The following is a 26,222-nucleotide window of genomic DNA, read 5'->3' as shown; positions in this document are numbered from 1 at the left end:
GCAAGAAAAAAACTAGTCCTAGTTCAATTAGGACTTGGGTCAACCTAATTTCTAATTTGATTAGAAAATTAAATCAGATTTAAATCTAATTTAATCTGATTAAATTAGGTTTTTAATTTGGTTAAAACTTATTTTAATTGGATTGATCTAATTTTGGTTTGATTTGGTTTGAGAAATCAAATTAAAATAAGTCATAAGATAGAACCCTAGTAAGACTAGGATTCCACCTTGCGCCCACATAAGCCCCCCCACGTCCTCTCTCTTATTCCATGCCAATCCCCTCTTGTTTTGTGTGACAAAAGCCCTCTCCTAGGTCTTTCTCACATCCAAAAGGTTTCCTCTCTTCTTTCATACATGAAAAGTGGTTGTGGATCAAATCAAAGTAGGAATAAGTTTGAATTTCAAATTCTATGAGATAAAGTTTTAGAAATCCAAAACTCTTTCCTTTTTGCACCAAATTTACTCAAATTTTTTCTGAAATTTTTATGCCTTTTAGGGCACATATTGTGCACCCTTTTCTGGTGGCCTATGCATGAAAATAAGGAGGAGGAGCCTAAGAGTTGGGCACCCCTTATCTTGCCATGTTTGGATAAGCCTTGACTAGGTATTTGACCTAGACAAGGACTCTATCATATCTCTCTCTATAAAATAAATTTCTTTATGAAATTTTTGAAAACATAGAAATCTGAGAGACCTTTGGGGCATCCAAAAATCAAAGAGAAAGACCTTTGGGTCGTGGAGATATAATAGATACAAGATAGGGTGTCTAGGAGAGAGTAAAGAGAAGAAGAAGAGGGTCTTCTTCTAGGGTTGTTAGTTCCATCTCTTTCCTTCCTCCATCTTGAGTTTTCTAAGAGCATCTCAGATTTGAAACTCCTCCTCCTACTTCACATCTTTGGAAGAGTCCAAATCAAGAAGAAGAGGTACCTGATCAACCATCGAAGAAGGATCAGCGCAGTACTACCATACTGTGCTAATTTCCTGAAGCAGGACTTCTGATCGAGATTCGTGGGCTCATGTGGATGACTCCTAGAGACCGAATGCATGTGTGATTTGCAACATTATCCTCAAGCCCAGATCAGTAAGGTTAGAACATCTAACTTGCAAGGTAATAGATCTGATCTATTGTTTAATACATACATTAGATGTAGTATAGAAACATGTTGATATGATCAACATGTAGTTCATGCTCTATATATTTTAATTTTTGATTTAATTCTATGTAATAATTATATAATAAGATCTTAGATCTAGAGATTTTCTAATTTTAAAAAATAAATTTTGATTTATTTTAGTCTTCCACTGTCTGATCTTGAAAAAGTTTCAAGATCTAACCCTGAAACCTAGATCTGGTTCCTTCAGTGAGACACTAATACAAGGATGTGGGTGCTCATTTGAGAAATGAGTCCACTGAATTGACTCGATGAAAGAGAACATCTTATGGAAGCCTTATTTGTATGTCAAAGATGGTTCTCTAAGTGGGAGTTGTGCAAGTGATCTTGGACCTGAAACCACCATGAATCTTATGCATATGAACTCATATTTTGGTTCATATCCAGCATGGCATTAAGATATGTACGGGATTTCTGGATATGGTGGAGTGTGTATGAAGGTTGTGAATAGGTCAATATGGAATCGATCACTCCTAGTAAGAGGAGATCGCATCCTGTGTATTCTCAATCTTAGATGACTCAGAAAAGTCTTTTGGCCAAAATAGGAAGGAGATTAGAAAGAGTTTCTAATGCTTCTCATTAGAATCATCATTGGTTAATTAAGAATCGATATGAATATATGTTTGAGTTTGACATGATTTCATACTCATAAACATATTCAGGGTGCAAGGATGATCGAAGGATTGAATTGCACGGTAATTTACCACTGAAGGGTATATTTGATATTTTCATCAAATTCTACATCTTCTGGGTAGTCATAATATATTGCTAGATATCAATCTTGACTTTAGGTTTTTGATTGAATTAAAGAGTTTAATTCGATCTCTAATTAGAAAGAATTCTAATTGTTGAACTCGGGTTAGCTCGATTGGACCTAAATCGCTTAGGTTGAAATCTAATCAAATTTGGTCAACTTATATCTGAACCTACTGCTAGCTAGATGTAGAACCCAATGGGTCATATATATATAGAAATTGGCCAAGGACCCTTTTGAAAAAAGTTGATTAGAATTTTGGATTCAATCAGGGTTCTAGTAAGCATGCTAGCACGTGTGGAAATCCTTGCTCCTTTGGAGACCAATTTGATCCCATCCCTTGCTAATTAGCTAGCCCAATTTGGTAGACATTTGGGTCAGTCATATTACCTAGAAGCAACCCAAATTAGGGCATCACATTTCATGTTAACACCAATTATGAAGAGTCCAAGTTGTGGTGGACTCTTGGTGCAAAACAAGTTCTGCGTACAAGTGTTGGTGTGAGAAGAAGAAAATATTTATTTTTTTATGAGATTAAATTATGTATAATAGCTTACATCACCCTCCATCCTCTGTACATATCTCAAAGCATGAGATATATTTTTCTAAAATTTTTGGAGAAGAGAAAAATTGGAGAAAGAAGGATGTCTCGCATGCATGTGCAGAAGTGTCGCATCTCTCTATGATTTGGAGAGTCTTTCTCCTTATCAAATACTTTTATATTGGAACAATTTTTGGTTATAACATTCTACATTTGATAAGCTATTTTTTATAATTTTTATATAATTTTTTCAAACTTATCTGGATGCCATAATTGGTCCTCATGCCTGCGCATGTGGTGATCAGCACTCGCGTGAAGAGGTATGAGGATAGCATCCTTCTGCAAGAATTTTATCATAATTTTTGATTTTCTAAATTTATATTGAATCTCCAATCCACATAAATTTTTAAAAATTTTTCTAATTTGAGAAGGGATATGGAAACATCCCTTCTTTGGTTGCAAGCTCACAGACCAGGGTGCTGATCGACGTATCATGGATAAGAGTCCTTCTGCTTGAAGGAACTCTTATCTTTGATAATCAGATCAGATATGCCTTTTGGATAAGGCATGTCCCTCTCTTTTGGCATCCCTCTAGTGGCTATAAATAGGCCAGGGCATTGGGTATCCAAGGAATCTAACAAGGGTTTCCAATTTCTCTCCGGTTGCTCTCCTTTCTTTCTTACAACCTATCTTAGTTTTAGGACAAGGCTTTGGGATTTAAGACAAGGCTTTGAGATTTAAGACAAAGCCTTATCTGATCCTAACAAGGATTGTAAGGGTCCTAAAAAAAGAGAATCAGAAGTCCAGAGGAGATTCTAAGAGGGTGATGTCAGGTTCTTGAAGAAACCTGACTGGTATAAGACTAGTCAAGTTCTAGGGGCTAGAACTCTTGAAGTAAGGTGAAAAAGGAGCGCTGTCTTTGGTTCAATTTCTATGTGGATCATCATTGGAGGGTGGACACTTGGATGCCTTATAAAATTGAGATTAGTGCTACATGTATTCTTCTTATCCTAATTTATATTTATTATACTTTGATTATTATAGTCAAGAGTTTCTGGGCATTAGGGCTTCCGGTGCATTGGGTGTTTTGAATAAAAATTTTAAACACCTAACCCTTCCGCTGCACCACCGAAACCCAACAGTGATATCAGAGTCTATCTTGATTTATGTAATCAAAGATTAAATTATTATCTTGATTGTGATCAAGTATGAGTTTTTGATTTGGTTCAAGTCGGGTCAAGGGTTAAACCCGATTGAACATTCAAACCCTAGCATGTCTTAAAGATATATTTTAAATATAAAATGTATGATGTATGTGTAGAATTTTCTTAGTAGCTTAGTATTCTAATTGAAGTTCATCACCAGACCATCCGGTCATAAGAGCAAGTAGGGTTCAGAGACCCTCTCTTCCTATTCAATAGGGTACTCTTATGGAGTGTAGGGGTGCCACTGTGATGTTTCAAGAAGAAGAACCATGAAAAAAGAGTTTTATATTCATGCATATTATTAGAACTTCATGCATATATGATATGCTTGAGATATTTAGTTATAATCATATTATATGATTCTACTTCTATATCTTAGAGATATGATAAGATGTCATAATTAGTTATTATGATTATTAAGATATAACTATTATAGTGCATCATTGTGACTGATTGAATTAAGATTGTTTGAGACCATTAAAGCCTAACAAAAATCATATTAAGTCATAGTGTTGTGAACCAAAAGCTAACCTATTTTCTCGAATTGATTAATCAATTAGTGTCTAAGGAGTGTTTCAAGTACGGTGGTTATTTAATTGATTTTGTTGCTGATCTGACCAATTTTATTGGTGTCTAAAAAAAGCAATGAGGAAATCTCCACCAATCTTAATACTTTTCTGGCCAATTGGATTAGTTCAAATCTTGAATGAAGGTAGCTTAGTATTTTAAATACTACTAAGGGCCTTCCTTCATGCTAGGTTAATGTTACATCATGAACTATGGCTAGTTTGTTGTATTACTATAAGGCTTGTCATAAAGATTGATATAACATAATCCTGATGCATAAAAGATGCTTACGGTAATTTTGGATATACTGCTTTATTGTGCTAACACAAGGGTAGTTATATTCAATTTTGACTGTATTGAAATGAAGGGTCTTATTTAACTAAAATATTATAGCTTGTTGTGTTAACGCAAGGCTAATAATATTTTAGAGGCCAAGATAAAATATTAGAATTGCATGAGATGTAATTGGAAAGAGTTTCCTACCTATGAACTCATAAGGATTTGTTGTATTAACACAAGATCATTATGAGAAATTAGGATCTCAATCCCACTAAGATAAATATAATATATATCTATTTACCATAGGAGAGGCTATAGTATCTGATAAAATAGTAGGAGACATAACTAGTTTTTAAAAATCCTCATCTAGTTATGCATATCAAACATGAGTGGTTTGCTTATACTATTATTTTATGTATATTTAAGTCTATATTATGACTTCTTTATTTTCACCCCATGATACCATAAATAAAACTATGTTGACCGATACAACTATGTGGATTAGTTGAGAAACTTGCAAATTAGGTTTATATCGAAAAAAAACTTGATATTCTGGATATTTTTGATCCTAGTTTGGTCAGTAATAATGAGAAGGTAATAATATCCGTATGGATATTATTTATGGCAAATTTAAAAATTGAAGGTATCATTGCAAGAATAATCTTGTAAGATTGAAGTAGGGTGCAAGTGTAACACCAAAAGATGTGCATATGATACATATCTATTTTTTATTGAGTAATTCAGACTCTGATATTTGGATATTGGATACTACATGTGGATCATACTTTTGTAGTTCATTACTGTAATTACAGAATATTAAAGATCTGAAAAAAGATGACCTCGAGCTTTATGACGTAAGTGGAAAGTCCATTAGCACAGAAACTGTGGGAACCTATATGCTTGATTTATCTTTGGGCAAAACTTTAGAATTAAAAAACTGTTATTCATACCAAAGGTCATTAGAAATATTATTTCTATACCTTTGTTATTAAAACAAGGTTATGAAATAAAGCTAATGGAAAATGGATACTCCATTTTTTTTTAATAATTTTATTGCAGTGGTTATATTGATAACAATCTTTTAATTCTTACACTCAATAATTTTTTTTTATATTGAAATAAATATGAAAAAAAAGAGAAAAATATGAATGTCACATATCTCTGGCATTGTCATCTTGGTCATATTAGTGAGTCAAGGATAAACAAGTTATACAAAAAAAAAATTTTGACCCAAATGATTATGAATCATTGAGAACTTATAAATCTTGTCTCATGGGTAAGATGATCAAGACTCCATTTTTGGATATGGAGAGAGGATAAGTGAGTTGTTAGCTCTAGTACATATAGATGTATATGGACCGATAACAACTCAGACTAGAAGAAGATACTCTGATCTTTACAGATGATTTATTAAGGTTCGGATATGTGTATCTTATGAAACATAAATTCAAAACTTTTGATAAGTTCAAAGAGTATCAAGGTATGGTCGAAAAATAAACTGAAAAAAAGTATCAAGCTTCTTCGATCTGATCGAGGAGGAGAATACTTATCCATTGAATTTCTTGATCATCTTAAAAGTAAAGGTATTCTCTCTGAATGGATCTCTCCTAATATGCCTCAGTTAAATGGTGTAGCAGAAAGGAGAAATCATATTGTGATGGATATGATGCGATCCATGATATGCTTCATTGATCTCCCAATATCTTTCTAGAGATAATACCCTAAGACTGCCACATATATATTTAACAAATTCCTTTAAAGTCTGTTGCAAGCACTTCATATGAGATATGGAATGGAAGGAAGCCTAATCTTTAATATCTTAAGACTTAGGGCTGTCCTACTTATGTCAAAAATATTTTTTGGACATAAACTTAGTGCTAGATCAGACAAGTGTAGATTTGTAGAGTATCTTAATGAAATTAATGGATATTATTTCAACCACCCTACTGAACAAAAGATATTTGTTAGTAGGCATGTCACTTTCTTGAAACATGAATTTATCTAAGAAGGAGGCAGTGAGAGGAATATTGAATTTATGAAAGTTCATGATCTACAAATCGATCCAGAAATACCAATGGTTGGACCGCAAAAAGATCCTTAATCAAAAGTACCCAAGGATGAGGTACATCCACAATACATACATTCTCTCTGAAGGTCAGATAGAGTGCATCAGCATCTCTGAGATATAATTTTATCATTGAGAATGATAATTTAATCAATATCATTTATGTGTTGATCCACTGACCTATTCGAAAGCTGTCATGAGTAGAGACTCAAACAGATGACTGGATACTATGAAATCTGAGATGGACTCGATGAAAACCAAGTCTAGACTTTGGTTGATGCACCTAAGGGTGCGACTCCAATAAGGTGCAAATGGGTCTTCAAAAGAAAGATCGGAGTAGATAGTCAAAAAGAAACCTACAAAGCTAGGTTAGTGACGAAGGATTTCAGTCAAAGGCAAAGAATTGACTATGATGAAACCTTCTTACTAGTGGCTATGCTCAAGTCCGTCTGAATTTTGCTTGCTATAGCGGCATACTACGATTATGAAATCTGACAGATGGATGTCAAGATCGATTTTCAATAGTAATGTAGAGGAAGAGGTCTATATGACTCAGTCAGAGAGATTTATCTCAAGTGGAAAAGTAAATCAAGTATGCAGACTAATGAGATCCACCTATGGATCGAAGCAGGTTTTGAAGAGCTGAAACTTCCGATTTGATATGACAGTCAAAGAGTTTGGCTTTATCAAAAAATATGGATGAACCATGTGTATATAAGAAGATAAGTGGAAGTATTATTGTCTTCTTGGTTCTATATGTCGGTGACATACTTCTTTGGGAATGATATCCCAATGATGCAATCGATCAAGACTTGGCTATCAAATAAATTTTTTATAAAAGACTAGGGTGAAGCATCCTATATACTGGGTATAAAAATCTATAAAGATAGATCTAAAAGGATATTAGGCTTATCCCAGTCCTGGTATATAGACCTCATATTAAAGAGATTTAATATGAAGGCAAGTAAGAAAGGTTACTTGTCTGCAAGTTATGGTATACGTCTCTCTAAAAAAATGTATCCTAAGACACCAGAAGAGAAGAAAAGGATGAATGAAATCCCTTATGCTTCGGCTGTGGGATCAATTATGTATGCCATGCTATATACCAAGCCTGATGTAGCTTATGCTTTGGGCATAGTTAGTAGATTCAGGCTGATCTAAGGAAGGATCATTGGAAAGCAGATGATAGCAGTCAATATCAGGATATGTGTTTATCCTAATTGATGGGGCAGTGAGTTAGAAGAGTTTCAAGCATAGATAGTAGCTGACTCAACTACTGAGCCAGAGTATGTTGCTGTTAGTGAAGCCATTAAGGAAGTTGTCTAGATGAAGAAACTCATCATGGATTTAAGAGTCATTCCTAAGATTGAAGGACCGGTGTCACTCTATTTTGATAACATTGGGACCATTATTTAAGATAAGGAACCTAGGTCTCATTATAAATCCAAGCACCTCCTCAGACGTTTCCATCTCGTTAGAGACAAGATGTCCTTAAACAAGTAGACAAAAAGAACAATACAACAGACCATTCACTAAGGCCAAACCATAGTAGCTATATAATCGCCATCTTGATTGTATGAGATACAAAGGTAATTGGCTTTAGTGCAAGTGGAAGATTGAAAGAAAAGTACCTTATAAGCCAATCGTAAGTGTGTTACGATGGGATTTTCTTTACAATTTTTCAACTCATAAAATGACATTTATTATTATTTGAGGTATTGATTCATCATATTAGCTGCATCTTATTATGTCTAAGATTATGATGAATCTCAAAGATTAGAATAATGATTTTAAGAGACATAAATTGATCATGCTAGTGAGACCTAAAATCCTAAAATTCTAATATTAAATATTCCTGCTCGTAGGAGCATTGAGTCGGGATCAATATTCCGGATAGACTGGTATATCCTATATATGCTAAATGGAGAGGGTGGTAGATCTCACTAGCCACTTGTGTGAGACACTAATACAAGGATGTGGGTGTATATTTGAGAAATGAGTCCACTGAATTGACTTGATGAAAGAGAATATCTTATGGAAGTCTTATTGGCATGTCAAAGATGGTTCTCTAAGTGGAAGTTGTGCAAGTGATCCTTAGACCTGAAACCACTATGGAATCTTATGCACATGAACTCATATTTTGGTTCATACCCAGATATGGCATTAAGACATATATGGGGTGTTCTGGATATGGTGGAGTGTGTATGAAGGTTGTGAGAAGGTCAATAAGAATCAATTATTCCTAGTAAGAGGAGATCGCATCCTGTGTATTCTCAATCCTAGATGACTCAGAAAAGTCTTTTGATCAAAAGCAGGAAGAAGATTAGAAAGAGTTTCTATTGCTTCTTCATTGGAGTCATCATTGGTTAATTAAGAATCGATATGAATATGTATTTGAGTTTGACATGATTCCATACTCATGAATATATTCAGGGTGCAAAGATGATCGAAGGATTGAATTGCACGATAATTTATCACTGAAGGATATATTTGATATTTTCATCAAATTTTATATCTGATACATTGCTAGATGTCAATCTTGACTTGTAATTTTTGATTGAATTAAAGAGTTTAATTCGATCGCTAATTAGAAAGGATTCTAATTGTTGAACTCGGGTTAGCTCGATTGGACCTAAATTGATTAGATTGAAATCTAATTAAATTTGATCAACTTATACCCAGACCTACTACCAACTAGATGTGAAATCTAATGGGTCACACACATATAGAAATTGGCCAAGGACCCTTTTGAAAAAGGTTGATTGGAATTTTGGATTCAATCAGGGTTTCAATAAGTATGCTAGCACGTGTGGAAACCCTTGCTCCTTTGGCGACCAATTTGGTCCCATCCCTTACTAATTAGCTAGCTCAATTTGGTAGACATTTGGGTCAGGTCATATCACCTAGAAACAATCTAAATTGGGGCACCACATCCCATGTTAACACCAATTATGAAGAGTCCAAGTTGTGGTGGACTCTTGGTGCAAAACAAGTTCTGCGTACAAATGTTGACGTGAGTAGAAGAAAAAATTTATTTTTTCATAGGATTAAATTATATGTGATAGCTCACATCACCCTTCATCCTCTGGTACATATTTAAAGAATGAGATATATTTTTTCTGAAATTTTTTGAGAAGAGAAAAAAATTAGAAAATGAAGGATGTCTCGCATGCGTGCACAGAAGTGTCACGTCTCTCTTGATTTGGAGAGTCCTTCTCCCTATCAAATGCTTTTAGATTAAAACAATTTTTGATGATAACATTCTACATTTGATAATCTATTTTTGATAATTTTTATGAAATTTTTTCATACTTATCTGGATGCTAAACGGATGCCATATATCGATCCTTATGCCTGCACATGTGGTAATCAGCACTTGCATGAAGAGGTGCAAGGATAGCATTTTTCTGTGAGAATTTTATCACTATTTTTAATTTTCTAGAATTTAGATTGAATCTTCAATTCATATGGATTTTTGAAGATTTTTCTGATTTGAGAAGGGATGTAAAAATATCCCTTCTTTGGTTGGACATGCGCAGACCAGGGTGCTGAACGATGTATCATGGATAAGAGTCCTTCTGCTTGAAGAACTCTTATCTCTGATAATCAGATCAGATATGCCTTTTGGATAAGGCATGTCCTCTCTTTTGCATCCCTCTGGTGGCTATAAATAGGTCAGGGTGCTGAGTATCCGAGGAATCTAAAAGGGGTTTCCAATTTTTCTCTGGTTGCTCTCCTTTCTTTCTTATAATCTATCTTAGTTTTAGGACAAGGTTTTGGGATTTAAGACAAGGCTTTGGGATTTAAGACAAAGCCTTATCTTGTTCTAACAAGGGTTGTAAGGGTCCTAAAGAAAAAAAATCAAAAGTTCAGAGGAGACTCTAAGAGGGTGATGTCAGGTTCTTGAAGAAACCTGACTGGTATGAAGCTAGTCAAGTTCTAGGGGCTAGAACTCTTAAAGCAAGGTGAAGAAGGAGCACTATCTTTGGTTAATTTCTATGTGGATCACTATTGGAGGGTGAGCACTTGGACGTCTTGTAAAAATTGAGATTAGTGCTACAAGTATTCTTCTTTCCTAATTTATATTTATTATGCTTTGATTATTATAGTCAAGAGTTTCTGGGCATTAGGGCTTCCGGTGCATTGGGTGTTTTAAATAAAAATTTTAAACACCTAATCCTTCTGCTGTGCCATCGGAACCCAATAATGTGATACCTCACACCAACAAGGAGAATTCCTAAGGTGGGCCCACGGCAAGGGAGAGATGGACGGCAATGATGGGAGACGCTAAGGGAGAGGGAAGGATCTCCGTCTTCTCATGCCTCTCTCTCTCTTTCTCTCTTCTCTCAATCTGATTTATTTTCTATACATCCATAGGTAAAGATCCTCTCTATTTATAGATGATTCTCATGACCCAATAAGTATAAGACTTCTAATTCAAACATTCTTTGAATCAGTCTAATACTCATAAAAGGAGTCCTATATGGGATAGAATTGGAACCACACAAGACACCCACAATGCACCCATTCTCACATCCATATGGGATGCCCACAACCAGCATCTTTTCAGGTGTTGGTTGGCCAAAGGAGAGGAGAATCTCAGTACAAGTAGAATTTCTAAATCTCATCCAAAATAGATCCGATTTGAATCCAATTCGAAGTTGGTTCGAAATAATTTCGAAAAGCTGTCAACTCAAACTCTTTAGGATTTTTGTATCAAATCTAACTTAAATTTTGAGCCTAATTAAGTCTAATTAATTAGATCTAATTTAAAATTAATCTTTCATATGCTCCATGGATCATAGATCAAAAACTGTTCATCTCTGAGATTGAACCTGAACCTCATATGTAGTGCTAGCTAGATATAGTCAACTCTTTAATCCCATTGACCCATAACTTAATTTTCAATCAAGTTAGCTTATATGTTCAATCAAGTCAAGTACTTCCAAATTGGACATATAAACATGCGTCAATTCTTTCTTACGGTGTCTGACTTGTGTGTATGACTCCACAGGTTCAAACACTAAGCCGGTAGCACAGAAATCGATTTCTATACTAATCGAGATACCATCTAGTAATTATTCTCAACGTTTAGATAGATCAAATTATCACCAAAAAATATTTCAAACTCATATACATAATTACCGCATAATTCATCCTTTTGATCCTGAATGCTCTAGGATGGTCTCAGGTTAACTGTCAACTGAGATTGCTTCATCTACATTGATTTCAACCTTTCAAATCCATCTAATGGATTATCCTGATCAAAATTTTATTAAATTAAAATATAGTGATATATCAACTCCTATAATCTGGAGGGATCAATCCCATCGTGATCCACACACAGACTTTGTAAGTACTTGACTGTACTAGTAGCCTTCCGTCACTGCATTAGAAATTCAGATTGTTCGACATCAAAGCATAGTGAGTTGCTTGTAAGTCACTATGATAATCTCAGATCTGAAGGACACTTATACCTATATGCTTCATGAGAAGTTTTTGATAGCAGAATGCTCAGCAGGTGAGTCACTTGTTCAGTAATGATGTACTTCTACTGTATGCCATACCAGTGTCATCATATTCTTTAGTTAAGAGGACAATCAATTCATATGGCACCAACGACCTCCACTCAATAAACATCATCATCCTGTAATAACGTATCATTTGGTCATGAACATGTTTAAGAACTATACGATAAATCCTCTTTTTATCGTTTACTAACATAGTTCTAAGGACTTCATCACAACACGAGTTCTAGAAAGATGTAACTTTTACGATGAAAAATATCAGAATAACTATTATTTATTTATCAATAATTCATATATAAAGAGAAACTCAATCATCACACGATTGGTTTTCGGATATAATTTCCAACAATCCCTACTTGGACTAAAGCAATTGGGGCAGTATCTTATACCTATCTTTCATTTGAAGTTATCGAACTCTTTGATCCTAAGAGCTTAGTGAAGGGGTTGGCTGGGTTCTCTTTTCATCAATCTTCTGAAGCTCGACATCACTTCGATTCACGATCTTTCATGCCAGATGATAGTGACACAGAATATGTTGTAGCATCCGTGCAGCATTGTATTCCACTTCGCATATAAAATCAGCAACAATATATTGCTTAGAACTCTTCTAGCAAATAGCTCCTCCATTCAAGATAAATACATAGCCCGACATGCTTCTGTTGTCATTACAATCTGACTGAAAATTAAAATCAGTATATCCCACAAGTTTCAGGTCAGTATCTCTATAGTTAAGCCATTGGTCTTTAGTATTTCTCAAATACTTAAAAATTACTTTCGCAATCTTTCAATGCTTTTTATCTAGATCAGATTGGTACCTACTCACTACCCCTAGTGAATAGGCCATATTCGATATCGTACATGTTATAGCATACATGATAGATTCCACTATCGAAGCCTATAGTATTCTAATCATACACTCTCTCTCCTCAAGAGTTGTCGGATAATCTTTCTTGAAAAAAGTAATTTCATGGCCTATCGAAAAATAGCCTCTCTTGAAATTATCCATGTTAAACTGCTTCAACAAGATATCGATGTACATAGATTGGGATAAATCAAGTAACCTTCTAGATCTATCTCTATAGACTTCATCCCTAGGATGTAGGATGTTTCTCCCAAGTCCTTCATGGAGAACTGTGATGATAACCATAGCTTTACACTTTGCAAAGTCAGGATGTCATTTTCTAATAACAGTATATCATCCATATACAACATAAGAAAGATGACTACAGAATTGGTAGCCCACTTGTAGGTGCAAGGCTCTTCTCCATTCTTAACAAAGCCATACGTTTTGATTATCTTATCAAAATGCATATTCCCAACTCCTAGATGCTGCTTAAGTCCATAAATAGACCTATTTAGCTTGCACACTTTTGACTCATCTGTGGATGTAAACCCTTCAGATTGTATCATATAAACCTCTTCTTTCAGCTTCTCGTTAAGAAAAATAATTTTGATATCCATTTGTCAGATTTTATAATCTAAGTGTGCAGTGATAGCAAACATAATCTAGATGAACTTGAGCATTACCATAGGAGAGAATATCTCATCATAGTCAATACCATAATGCTGACGGTAATCTTTAGCAACTAGATGGTTTATAGGTCTCTATCTTTCCGTCTGCTCCATTTTTTCTCTTAAAAATTTATTTACATCCTATAGATTTTATTCCTTCGAGTGGATCAATTAGTGTCCATACACCATTGATCTCTATGGACTCCATCTTGGACTTCATGGCTTCAAGCCATTTTTGAGAGTCAGGCCTTTGCATGGCCTCCATATAGATGATCGGATCATCATCATTCTCATCAAGTTCGATGGGATCTCCATCTTGAATCAAAAAATTATAATATCTGTCCGACTGATGCAGTACTCTATCGAATCTCCTTAATGACTCTCTACTGGCTCCGAATTCAATTTTTAATCAAATTCAATTCTGTGTGTGTTGGTCCTTGCACTTCATGAATTTCATCAAGTTTAATTTTATAGGTATTAGCTCCTTCTCCAAGAAAATCCTTTTCCAAAATGACTGTCCTACTACTGGCAAACACTTTTGCTCTACAACGAGGTAGAAGTAGTATCCTTTAGTTTCTTTGGATACCCTATGAATAAATATTTATCAGACTTAGGTCCAAGCTTATCTATCATTAAACGCTTACATAAGTTGGACACCCCCAAACCCTAAGGTGTGAGAGCATCGACTTACGCCCAGTCCATATCTCATATGGAGTTTTATCGATTGACTTGCTCGGCACCTTACTCAAAATGTAGTAGATAGTTTCTAGAGCATATCCCCAAAAGAAGATTGATAGACTCGTAAAGTCCATCATGGATCGGACCATGTCTAACAAGATTCGATTCCTCCTCTTGGACACCCTGTTATGTTGTGGTGTTCCAAGAGGAGTCCACTATGAGAGAATTTCATTCTCTTCTAAATATATCAGAAAGTCACTGGTGAGATATTCCTTTCTCAGTTTGATCGAAAGATTTTAATAATCTTCCTAGCTTGTTTCTCTACTTCAGTACGAAATTATTTGAATACTTCAAATGATTCTGATTTGTGCTTCATAAGATAGACATACTCGTACCTCGATAAGTCATTTGTAAACATAATGAAATAGTAGTATCCTCCTCATACACTTATGTTTATAGGTCCACATACATCAGTATGTATTAGATCTACAACATCATTGGCTCTTTCACCTTTTTTCTTAAAAGGTGACTTAGTCATCTTACCAAGTAGACAGGATCTGCAGGTTGGCAATAATTTACAATCATCTATTTCAAGGATACGTTCCTTGATCAACCTGTCGATCTTATTCTTGTTCACATGATAAGTCTGCAATACCAAAGATCGGATTCACTAACATTATCTAATTTAGGATGTTTACTGGATGTGTACATTACATCAACAGACCGTGATATTACAAAAATCACAAAAATCTTTCTTTACTATAAACTTGAGATCAAATTTGGCCAAAAAGCCTACAGAGATGACACTCATCAGAAAGAGGGACAATAATGACAATCATCCAACATGACACTACTGGACTCGAGGAGAAGCTACAAAGTTTCCAAGCCAGAACTGGAACAAGACTTCCATCCCCAACGTTAAGGAACTGCTTGCCCTCTCTAAACTTTCTACTAACCTGAAGTCTTGCAATGAATTACATATATTAATCGGACTTTCAGTATCAATACCTAGATAGTAGTATCATAAATAGAAAAATTACAAGGAGTTATCATATAAGTACCTTGTGAAGCAAATATTTGTTTCTTTTTCTTGTTCTTAGGGCTGTTTGGGCCAAGGGTGGCTATGTAAGTAGGATAATTTTTCTTCCATTGACCCAGCTTCTTACAAAAGAAGCACTCTACCTAGCTCTTGTCAATTTTTGATGATTTACTCTTCTTAGGATTGGTAGTACGGGATTTCTACACCTTCTTCTTCTTTCTCTCTTGGAGGATCGACGACTTGCAGATAAACTTTCCACTAAATTCATTGGTTCTTTTTAGAGCTGATGATCTTTCTCAAAAGTCTGCAGTAATCCTAGCAAACTATGGTAGTTCACTATAGGCTTCATCATTCTATAATGATTGAGAAAGGTAGGTAAGATTTTAGTAGTGAATTGAGGATAGCATTCTTGCCTAACTATTCATGCAACGGAAAGTCAAGTTTACTCAGATATTCGATCTACTCAATCATGTACAATACATGATTGATGATTGAATCTCTTCTCGCATACGGGCATTGAACACTGTGTAAGAAATTTTATGTCTCTTCACATCCTCAGGAGTGTTGAAGGACTCATTCAATATTTGAATGATCTTCTTAAGCTATGCATCCTCGAACTTACGGCCAAGCTCGTTGTTCATAGCTGCCCTCATCACACAACGCACAGTCATTCGTCATTGAGCCACTTCATATAAGTATCTCTCATGGCACGAAGAGCGTTGATAGTAGATTCTTCAGGTGCCTCATCTTAAGGATGTATAGAATCCTCTCGTGCTCCAAGATGATCTTCAACTTTCGATACCAGCTATCGAAGTTAGATCCGATAAGTTTGTCTCATCAAACAGCGAACGGAGGAATAGTATGTTGGCCATAATTGAAAAGAAAAACACAAGCCTATTAGTATATGAATTATTTTTAATCTCAAAGATATGAAATTTAGTCTAAAGGTTCTCCCACTATTTTAACGAATTAGTAGCCTCTACCTTCAACTTAAGAAATTACATTAATTCCTTAACGGGTACTAGAATCCACACAGACTGCATTTAGGCTCGAGTGTGGCTTGGCCAACCCTAATACATCTATGGGTAGGGTCAAACCAATTATTTTTTCAAATAATTTCTAGCATTTAGGTTTTGCTCCAGGCATCCCTTCAGCAGGCATGTGGTGCTTCTACTAAAAATCTTGGTTAGGTCCAACCATTAATATGATAATACCAAGTGCATCCAACAAATGGATGTCCAGACCCGAGTGGATTGACCAACCTGAGCATTGATCTGAAGGTACATCATGATGGTCATATGATAGATGATAATTTCAATACGTAATAGACATCAGTGTGTGGCACCTCTAATGCCTATTTGAAATATTGGGCTCATTATCATGCACCTTAATGGGAGGCTATGACCAAGTTATCTCATAACTCTATCATTTTATGGATATAATAATTTAGAAGATTTGATTTTATTGATCTGAGAATAATAGAAGAAGATAACTTGCAAGCTGTAAATCTTCTCACTGACTTCATCAAGTCATATAGAGGATTAGACACAAACTGGTCTAAAGACACCTAAATCAGTCATACTGATTAATCTTAATGGCATGGGTCTGCACGAATCGATTAGTGACCTAATTAAAATATAATCTATCATGTCGGTCAGATAAGTGAGATCAGTAGGAGGAATTGCCATTAACTCACAGTAGATGCATCTAGATGAGTAGCTTCCAATTAAAAATCACTTGATGAATCTATCAAACTTATCTTAGACACTAATGATTAATTAGTTTTGATTTGATCTATCAGAAGATTCGGGCTCAACCATGGAGCCATGATCATGGTCCATTTAATAGGGTCAAACACATAGACTTGATCAAACTTTAACTATTGAGATTGATTTAGAAAAATTCTGATCTGATCTAATTCAACACTTGATTAGATTTAACCAATTTTTTTACTTGATCCATATTTATTTTTAACCCTAAGTCTAACCCATTAGAAGGATCTGATTCATGCTAACCCTTTGTCCATCGATTTATATAATATCTTAATGATCTTCAATTCTCAAATCTAGATCATTAAAAACTTAATTCAAAATTAATGTATGAAATGTGTATTTCAGTTTGTATGACTATTCTACTATGATTTCAAGTGAAGTATACCATATTTTTAATTTATGAAAATAAATTTTTATAATATATTTAATAATTAAACATGCATAGGTATGATCTAAACTTCATACATACATCTCGTGCATCATGATAACTTTTAGATCAATACCGATTATATCTTATGTAACATGCTATTCAGATTTAAAATAATTTTATATCTAAATTTATCTTATTGTAATGAATTATAAATCACTTTAGATCTAATCTAAATATATTTATGATCAAAATAATTTATAAGAATTGGTTTATTTTTCTTCTTCATGAAATCAGATCATAATGAACCCCTACACATCATAAGAGAATCCATCGAATAGACAAAAGAGAGATTAATCTCTTCATCTCTTATAACTGGATGGTCTAGTATCTCTTCAATCCGAGTACTAGGATGCTAAGATCTGAAATCTAATTTCATATGCAATCACATCAATATGCAATTTTGATAAAACAGTTTATGTCATGAACATGTCCTTAATCTTATCAATCATATTCTTCATCTAATCTAATTAGATTTGATGCATCATATACATCATATCATATTTAAAATATATCTTATACTGATTATAAAATATTAATTTTAGATTTGATATCATATAAAAAATTAATTAGATGTAAACATGAATACATAAGGATTAAATTTTTGGTTAAATCTATTTTCATGTAGTGCTGAATTTATTAGTGTTCAGATCTAAATATCCATCAAAACAGATCTAATTTAGATTTAAAATAAACTTTACTTCTTAATAAAAATAATAATATTAAAATTTTATTAAAATAAATTTAAAATAAATTTTAATTCATGTTGTTATTCCATCAAAAATTCAGTAATACTAAAATTCTATTATAACAAACTTATAATAACTTAATCAACTATTGATTAGGATCATCTAATCCAATCAAAATCAGATAAAAAATTTTATATAAATAAATTTAAATTTAATTTAATATCTAACATAAAATCTCAATTATATACAATATATAAATAATCTAAAAAAAATTTAGTTATACATGTATGTATCAAAGGTCTGTTCTGATACCAATTGAAGGGAAGGGAAACTGTTTCTCTTCAGATAGCCCAGTTTGCATCAAATATTTTTTTACAAATATACATGAATAAGAATCAAATTCTTACCTGGATAGTAGTAGAATAGGAGATCAAATATCTAAAAATCTGAAATCAACCTTCGCGGAGGCCTAGAAATGTAGATCCTCTACTTCGCATGCACGCCAGACAATGCAGAAAAGCAGGATGAACTCTGATCAAATTATCTTCACAACTCAATCAAATGAGAAAGAAGAGGTACTGGTGTGATGCCTCATACCAGCAAAGAAACACCTAAGGTAGGTCCATGGCAAAGGAGAGATGGGAGGCAATGATAGGGAGACGCCAAGGGAGGAGGGAAGGATCTCCCTCTTCTCATGCCTCTCTCTTTCTTTCTCTCTTCTCTCAATCCGATTTATTTTTTATGCATCCATAGGTAGGAATCCTCTCTATTTATAGATGATTCTTATGACCCAATAAGTCTAGGACTCTTAATTCAAATATACTTTGAATCAGTCCAATACTCATGAAAGAAGGACTCCTATATGAGATAGAATTGAAACCACACAAGACACTCACAATGCATCCATTCCCACATCCATATGGGATGCCCACAACCAGCACCTTTCTAGGTGTTGGTCAGCCCAAAGGAGAGAAAAATCCCAATGCAAGTAGGATTCATAATATCTCATCCAAAATAGATTTGATTCAAATCAATTCGAAGCTGGTTTGAAATAATTTTGAAAGACTATCAATCTCAAACTCTTTAAAATTTTTGTACCAAGTCTAACTTAAATTTTGAGCCTAATCAAGTCTAATTAATTTAGATCTAATATAAAATTAATTAGTACTTAAATTCAATCTCTCATATACTCCATGGATCATAGATCAGAAACTGTTCATTCGTAGGATTGAACCTAAACCTCATGTATAATGCTAGCTAGACATAGTCAACTCTTCAATCCTGTTTGACCCATAACTTAATTCTCATCAAGTTAGCTTATATGTTCAATCAATCAAGTACTTTCAAATTGGATATATAAACATAGACTAATTCTTTTCTACAGTGTTTGACTTGTGTGCATGACTCCATAGGTTCAAATACTAAGCCGGTAGCACAAGAATCAATTTTTATACTAATCGAGATACTATCTAGTAATGATTTTTGACGTCCAGATAGATCAAATTATCATAAAAAAATATTTTAGAACCCATGCATATGGTTACCACATAATTCATTCTTTTGATCCTGAATGCTCTAGGATGATCTCAGGTTAACTGTCAACCGAGATTGCTTCATTCATATTATATTTTAATTTTTCAAATCATATATAGATTATCCTAGCCAAGATTTTACTATACTGAAATACAGTGATACATCAACTCCTATAATCTTGAGGGGTCAATCCCATCTTGATCCACACACAGACTTCGCAAGTACTTGACTGTACCCAAAAGTCTTCCGTCACTGCATTAGAAATTCAGATAGTCTGGCACCAAAGCATAGTGAATTGCTTGCAAGTATTATGGTGATCTCAGATCTGAAGGATACTTATACTCATATGCTTCATGAGCAGTTTTGACAGCAGAATACTCAATGGGTGAGTCATTGTTCAGTGACGATATACTCCTATATCTCACCTGTATGCCATACCAGTGTTATCAAATTCTTTGGTTAAGAAGATAACTAATCTATATATCACAACAACCTCTACTCGATAAACGTCATCATCCTGTAATGACGTATATTTGGTCACGAATATATTTAAGAACTATATAATAAATCTTCTCTTTATCGTTCACTAATATAGTTCTAAGGATTTCATCACAATACAAGAGTTCTAGGAAGATGTAACTTTTGTGATAAAAAATATCAGAATAACTATTATTCATTTATCAATAATTATATATAAAGAGGAACTGTCACATGATTGATTTTAGGACACAATTTCTAACATCTGTGACAAACAATGACATGCTAGCCTCGACCTTTCAACTTAGTCAGTTTAGTTGCAAACTAAGCCGACCCATCAGGGCACTGAGTCGACTTAATAAGGATTGAGTCGACTTAATAAGGATTGAGTTGACTTAATAGGTATGCCAGCAGTAGGTTCAGGATTTTATAAAATTTCAGATTTTGATCTTATGGTTTTGGATCTAGGATTTTACAAAAACTAAATTTCAGATCTAAATTCTACAAATCAAATATATATCACATATATAGTTTTTGATCCAAAACATATCAAATATCAAATATGCAAATAAGGATCAAAATCTAAACATGTATCAAATATAATTTTTTTTTCACTGTTCTTCTTCATGGGTAATCACATGGTACTCCTACACGTCATAAGAGAATCCATCGATTGGATAAGAGAAGAACTTTAATCTTTGCTTCTTCTTATGACTGGATGGCCTGGTGATAAACTCATTCTGAGTACTTAGCTACTTAGATAATAAACTAGATCTATGTATATATCACATATATCAAAAAGATCTAGTCTAAAGCATGCTGAATTTTAATCTAAAACAATTTTAGGTCTAACTAAACATGCCAAATTCAGATCTAATCTAAATATTTTCAGATCTGGTCACTCTTCAGATCAATCTGAATCAGATTTGATCTGATTTAGATCTATGATCTGAACAATCTGGCTTTGATACTAGTTGAAGGATCGTGTACATGCATCGGATCAGATCGAATCAGAGGCAGCAGAATTTTAAAAATTTTTCACCGACCTGGCACATTACGCATAGATCTAAATCAGATTCATTAAGCATTAAATAAAATATATCAGCATGCAATAAACCAAAGGTAATCACATCATCTTGCATGGGTAGAAGAATACCGCAGTCTGATGATCAGTGAATCTGAGGTTCACTATTGAGCCACACACGTGTCTGACCTCTACAGGTATCCACTCGAGCCTGATCTGAGATACTTTCTCCTTTTTCAATCCATCTACTCCTAGATGGATCTGCAAGTTCCTTGATCATATTCGAATCTGATCTCTGATAGGGCTCCGATCGAAGCTTGATCACAGCCTTCTCTCTCCTTATGTAGTCTGATGGTTTTGACACTTCGAATCCATCAGATGGCATGTCCAACACCCTTGGACATGAAAAAGCTTCAGATATCAGAGAGAGAAGAGGGAGAAGCCATGGAAAAAGAAGGAGAGGCATGGGAAATTATCTATCAACTGTAATATCTTCCAGTCGAACAAAAGGAATCCCTTTTTATAGACATTTGATCAGATCGGGTGCCTTAAAATAGATGGATTCTCCTAGGTCTACCCTACTCTGATTTTTCTCTTATTTTGTCACACAAAACTAGTGAGAAATTCAGATTGGCATGGAGATGGGATAAGGTTGTTGTCACCCCATTCCAATCCACATCTGATTCAAATTCAAATGGTTTAAAATTTGAAATTGAATTCAAATCTGAATTTGAATTCAATAGAGATCAAATCTCTTATCCTCATCCACTAGTGGATGAGGCTTATCCCTCACCCTCTTCCTTATCTAAATTTAGGTGACACACATAGATCAAATCCATGTGGGTGTGAACCCTCTTCTTGATCGAATAACATTGGGTGGTGCCAACATTTGGCGCCCCATAAACCTAATCTATTTAGGTCAAATTCGAACCCAAGTGAACCAACATTTGGAACCTAATTTGAGCTTGCACAAATTGATTAAATCCTATCTAATAGGACCTAAATCAAGTAGGAGAAAATAGATTTAACCATGTGTTAGCATGGTTTCCTTAAACCCAGAGTTAGGACTCATTGATCCTAACCTAATCAGACTACACTTAGCCCAACTGTGCAATCTTAAATCAATACCCTTGTTTGTGTGATCCCATATGTCAAATTTTATCTGGTAGTAAGATATGTTATGATCTCTATCAGCAACATCATCGAAACTCTTTTTGATAGATCAAAATTCTTTTCAATTCACCTAATTAGAATTATCGATCATTAAAATAATTTTAATTGATCTCATAATTTCTTAGTGACATCTAGCAGTATGCAGTGACAATCTAGTAGAATTGAAAGATGAACCTCTAGGTGCAGTTATCATATGATTTAATTCTTTTATCGTGAGTTTCGATAAGACTAGGTCAAGGTTAACTCGTCAAACCTCATCACTGTCATATGATACAATCAATCAATTCAAGTCTGATGTGAAACTCAATAGAAATCTTTTCTATCTTTCACATTGTCATGGCTATGGACTTTTGAACTCAATCTCATGATCTACATAGACTACTCCTCTACCAAAGTCGATAGATCCCATCTTAGTGCAACTCAATTTCTACAATGAATATACTGCAGCCAATATACACCTCAAGACTCCATATGACTGAGAGATTGAGTTATGGTATAGTCAAACTATATCACTTTTAAGGTGAATGATTGATGTACCTCAGGTCAAAAAACTAAACACACAACTACAGCTATGAATATGTCACTGATGAGAAGGTAGATTTCTTATGATTGTTCGTAAATGGTCACGCTCAGTATTCTTGTTCTTAATAAGTAACTATACTTTTACTCTAATATTTTCATATCGTAGATTCAAGATTCATCTATCTGAAGAAAATGATCATACACTAATCTTTTGGATTGATCACCATCTTCGTGATGATCCTATGATCGGAAGCAGTTTATGAGTTAACTAAGATTAGCACGTCTCAAATTCTCAGCTTTTGAAAATATGTATTATCATACCCATTAACTCAATGGATGATTCACAGACACTATAAATATAATGTGAATGAAAATAATCTATTTTATTAATATCAAAGTCAATTTATAAAATATGCCCCTAAAAGTGTTTTATAAGTGTCAGCCAATCTAGCTCTTAAGGAATACATCTAACAAACCCACACATTGAGAAAGCTTTGTTAGATTTGGGGGTTAGTGTGAATCTTTTGCCCAGTTCAGTATATGATCTCTTTGGATTTGGTGAGTTAAAACCCACTTCGGTAACCTTGCAATTAGCTAATAGATCAGTTTAAGCACTGCGTGGGATGATCGAGGATGTTTTAGTGAAGGTAGAGAAGTTCTACCTTTCGGTTGACTTCTAGTTTTAGATATGGAGCATTATGGCGATCTAAGAAAATTTTCACAATTTTAGGATGACCCTTCCTAACTACAGCCAATGCATGTGTTAATTATAGGATAGGAGTCATGGATGTTTCATTTAGGAATAGAAAGCTGAGGTTAAATATATTTCAGGCTCCTCACGAACCACAAATCACTACTTGTTTTGAAGTAGACTGTTGGAGCATGATCCCGGCTCCTCCCATGGATCTTGGGTGCAGTGGAACCAGCAACGAACAAATCTGAAGACTTCTGGACTCGATCAAAGGCCTTGACGAAATCAGCCTTGTTGCTGTCTTCTTCGTCAGCCTTTCGTTCCAGATGAAGAATGCCTCTAAGATCACCTCTAAAAAATTCAATATCTGGTACCCAACCAGATCAGGCCTAGACCGAGGTCTTTCAATTCATAGATCTTGAATTGAGATATTCTAGACAGAGAAGAAGGTAGATAGAACCAGACCTTGCAGATCTGTCCTGCTGCAGCCTTTCCTGTAGATCTGTTGATGGAGATCTCACCCGCACCTCAAACGACCTCAGATCAACTCTAGATCTGAGAGAAACTTGTACCAACCTCTTTTCAAGAGATTCCAAGTCCTGAACCTAATGTTTGGATGGCTGCAAGAGAGGGAGGAGAAAGAGAGTTGGCGGCACAAAGGGGGAGGGGGTAGCACCTCCCCTTGCTTCTCCTGCCTTTTTGGGACCTGGCGGCAAGAAACCCTAGGGTTTCTTGCTCCTGGGGCATGGAGAATAGCTGGAGAGAGAGGGAGAAGAGAGAGAGAGACTTGGAAGAAAGAGTTTTCATATTCCTTGGCTTAATCAAACCTATACAGTACATGTATATATAAACACAGGGTCAAGTGACCCAAACCCAAAACTCCCTTGACCAACTCTATGGGAGATTAGGTTAACCCAAGCCCATGTACACCCATGACTCGATCTAATCTCACCTATCCTGGACCTAGACCTGGCCCATAAAGAGTTGGTCCCTTGAGGCCCACATAACCTAGACCTCAAGAACACGAAAGGCCCACAGCCTTTCAACCTAGGGCCCAACTAGCCCTAGAGCCTCCATGAAGCCCTCATGAATGATGGACCTTGGCCTTAGCCTTGGTCCCCTGAGCCTTGGGCACACCACCTGGATCACAACAATCTCCACCTTGGTGTCCCAAGGCCTCAACCAGCTCCACTCTGTCCATCAGCCGAATCAGCTCAACACATCTCTGAAAGCTGTCCCGTGGAAGTACCTTCGTAAGTGCATCAGCTGGGTTCTCCTTGGTGTGTACCTTTACCAGCTCCACCTCGCCATCCTCCACAAGCTCTCTGATCCGATGATGCCGAATGTCGATGTGCTTTGTCTTTGCATGATAGACTGAGTTCTGTGCTAATAGAAGTGCACTCTGGCTATCACAGTGCACTCTAATGGCCTCCTGAGTAAGGCCCATCTTCGTCAACAAACTCTTCAGCCAAATTGCCTCCTTAGCTGCTTCTGTCAGCCCGATGTACTCTACCTCGTAGTGGATAGGGCCGTGATAGGCTGCGGACTCGATCTCTAAGAAATAGGACCTCCATACAGGCTAAAGATGAAGTCTGTCGTAGACCTCCGGGTATCCACATCTCCATCGAAGTCTGCATCTACATAACGCCAATCAGCCCCTGAGCCTCCCTGGACATGTCAGAGTATCCCACTGCACCTCCTCGCTGTCCGTAGCAGATGCCAACTCCAACTGAACCCGCCAGGTATCTGAATATCCACTTCAGAGCTCTCCAGTGCTCCCTGCCAGGCTGCGCCATGAACCCGCTAACCTGACTCACTGCATGAGCGATGTCTGGCCTACAATAGACCATCACATACATCAAGCTCCCAACTCCTGAAGCATAAGGAACTGTCTCCATCTCTGAGCCTCCACCTCAGTCTGTGGCGCCATGGTCTTCGAGAGTCTGAAGTGACCGGCAAGTGGCAGCTCCGCGGCTTTGCTCCCTTCATCCCGAACCTCTCTAAGACCTTCTGTATGTAGCCCCCTGAGATAGATGCAGCACCCTCTGGGCTCGATCTCTAAAAATCTCCATGCCTAGGATCTTCCTTGCAGGTCCAAATCCTTCATCTTAAACTCCCGAGATAAGGATAACTTCAGATCCTGCACAACCTTTCTACTCTTGCATGCTATAAGCATGCATCCACATACAAGAGTAGGAACACCCTAGAACCATCCTCAAGAGACTGAACATAAACACAGGGATCAAACTCACACCTGAAAAGTCCAATGCTGCGCACATAGGAGTCGAACCCTTGTACCATTGCCTCGGCGACTGCTTCAGCCCGTACACAACTTCAGCAACAAACAAATCTTTCCCTCTGATCCTGGATCCCTGAAATGGGTGGCTGCTCATGTAAATCCTCTCTTCCAAATGCCCATGGAGGAATGCCGTCTTGACATCCATCTGCTCCAGCTCTAAATCCTGAGCTGCTACAATGCTCAGCAACACTCTGATGGAAGTATGTCTGACGACGGGAGAGAAGACCTCGCTGAAGTCGATGCCTTCCTTTTGGGAGTATCCCTTGGCCACTAAC

The sequence above is a fragment of the Elaeis guineensis genome, chromosome 8 (genome assembly GCF_000442705.2).
Source record: "Elaeis guineensis isolate ETL-2024a chromosome 8, EG11, whole genome shotgun sequence".
Lineage (NCBI taxonomy): Eukaryota > Viridiplantae > Streptophyta > Magnoliopsida > Arecales > Arecaceae > Elaeis > Elaeis guineensis.
This window is presented reverse-complemented; position numbering follows the sequence as displayed.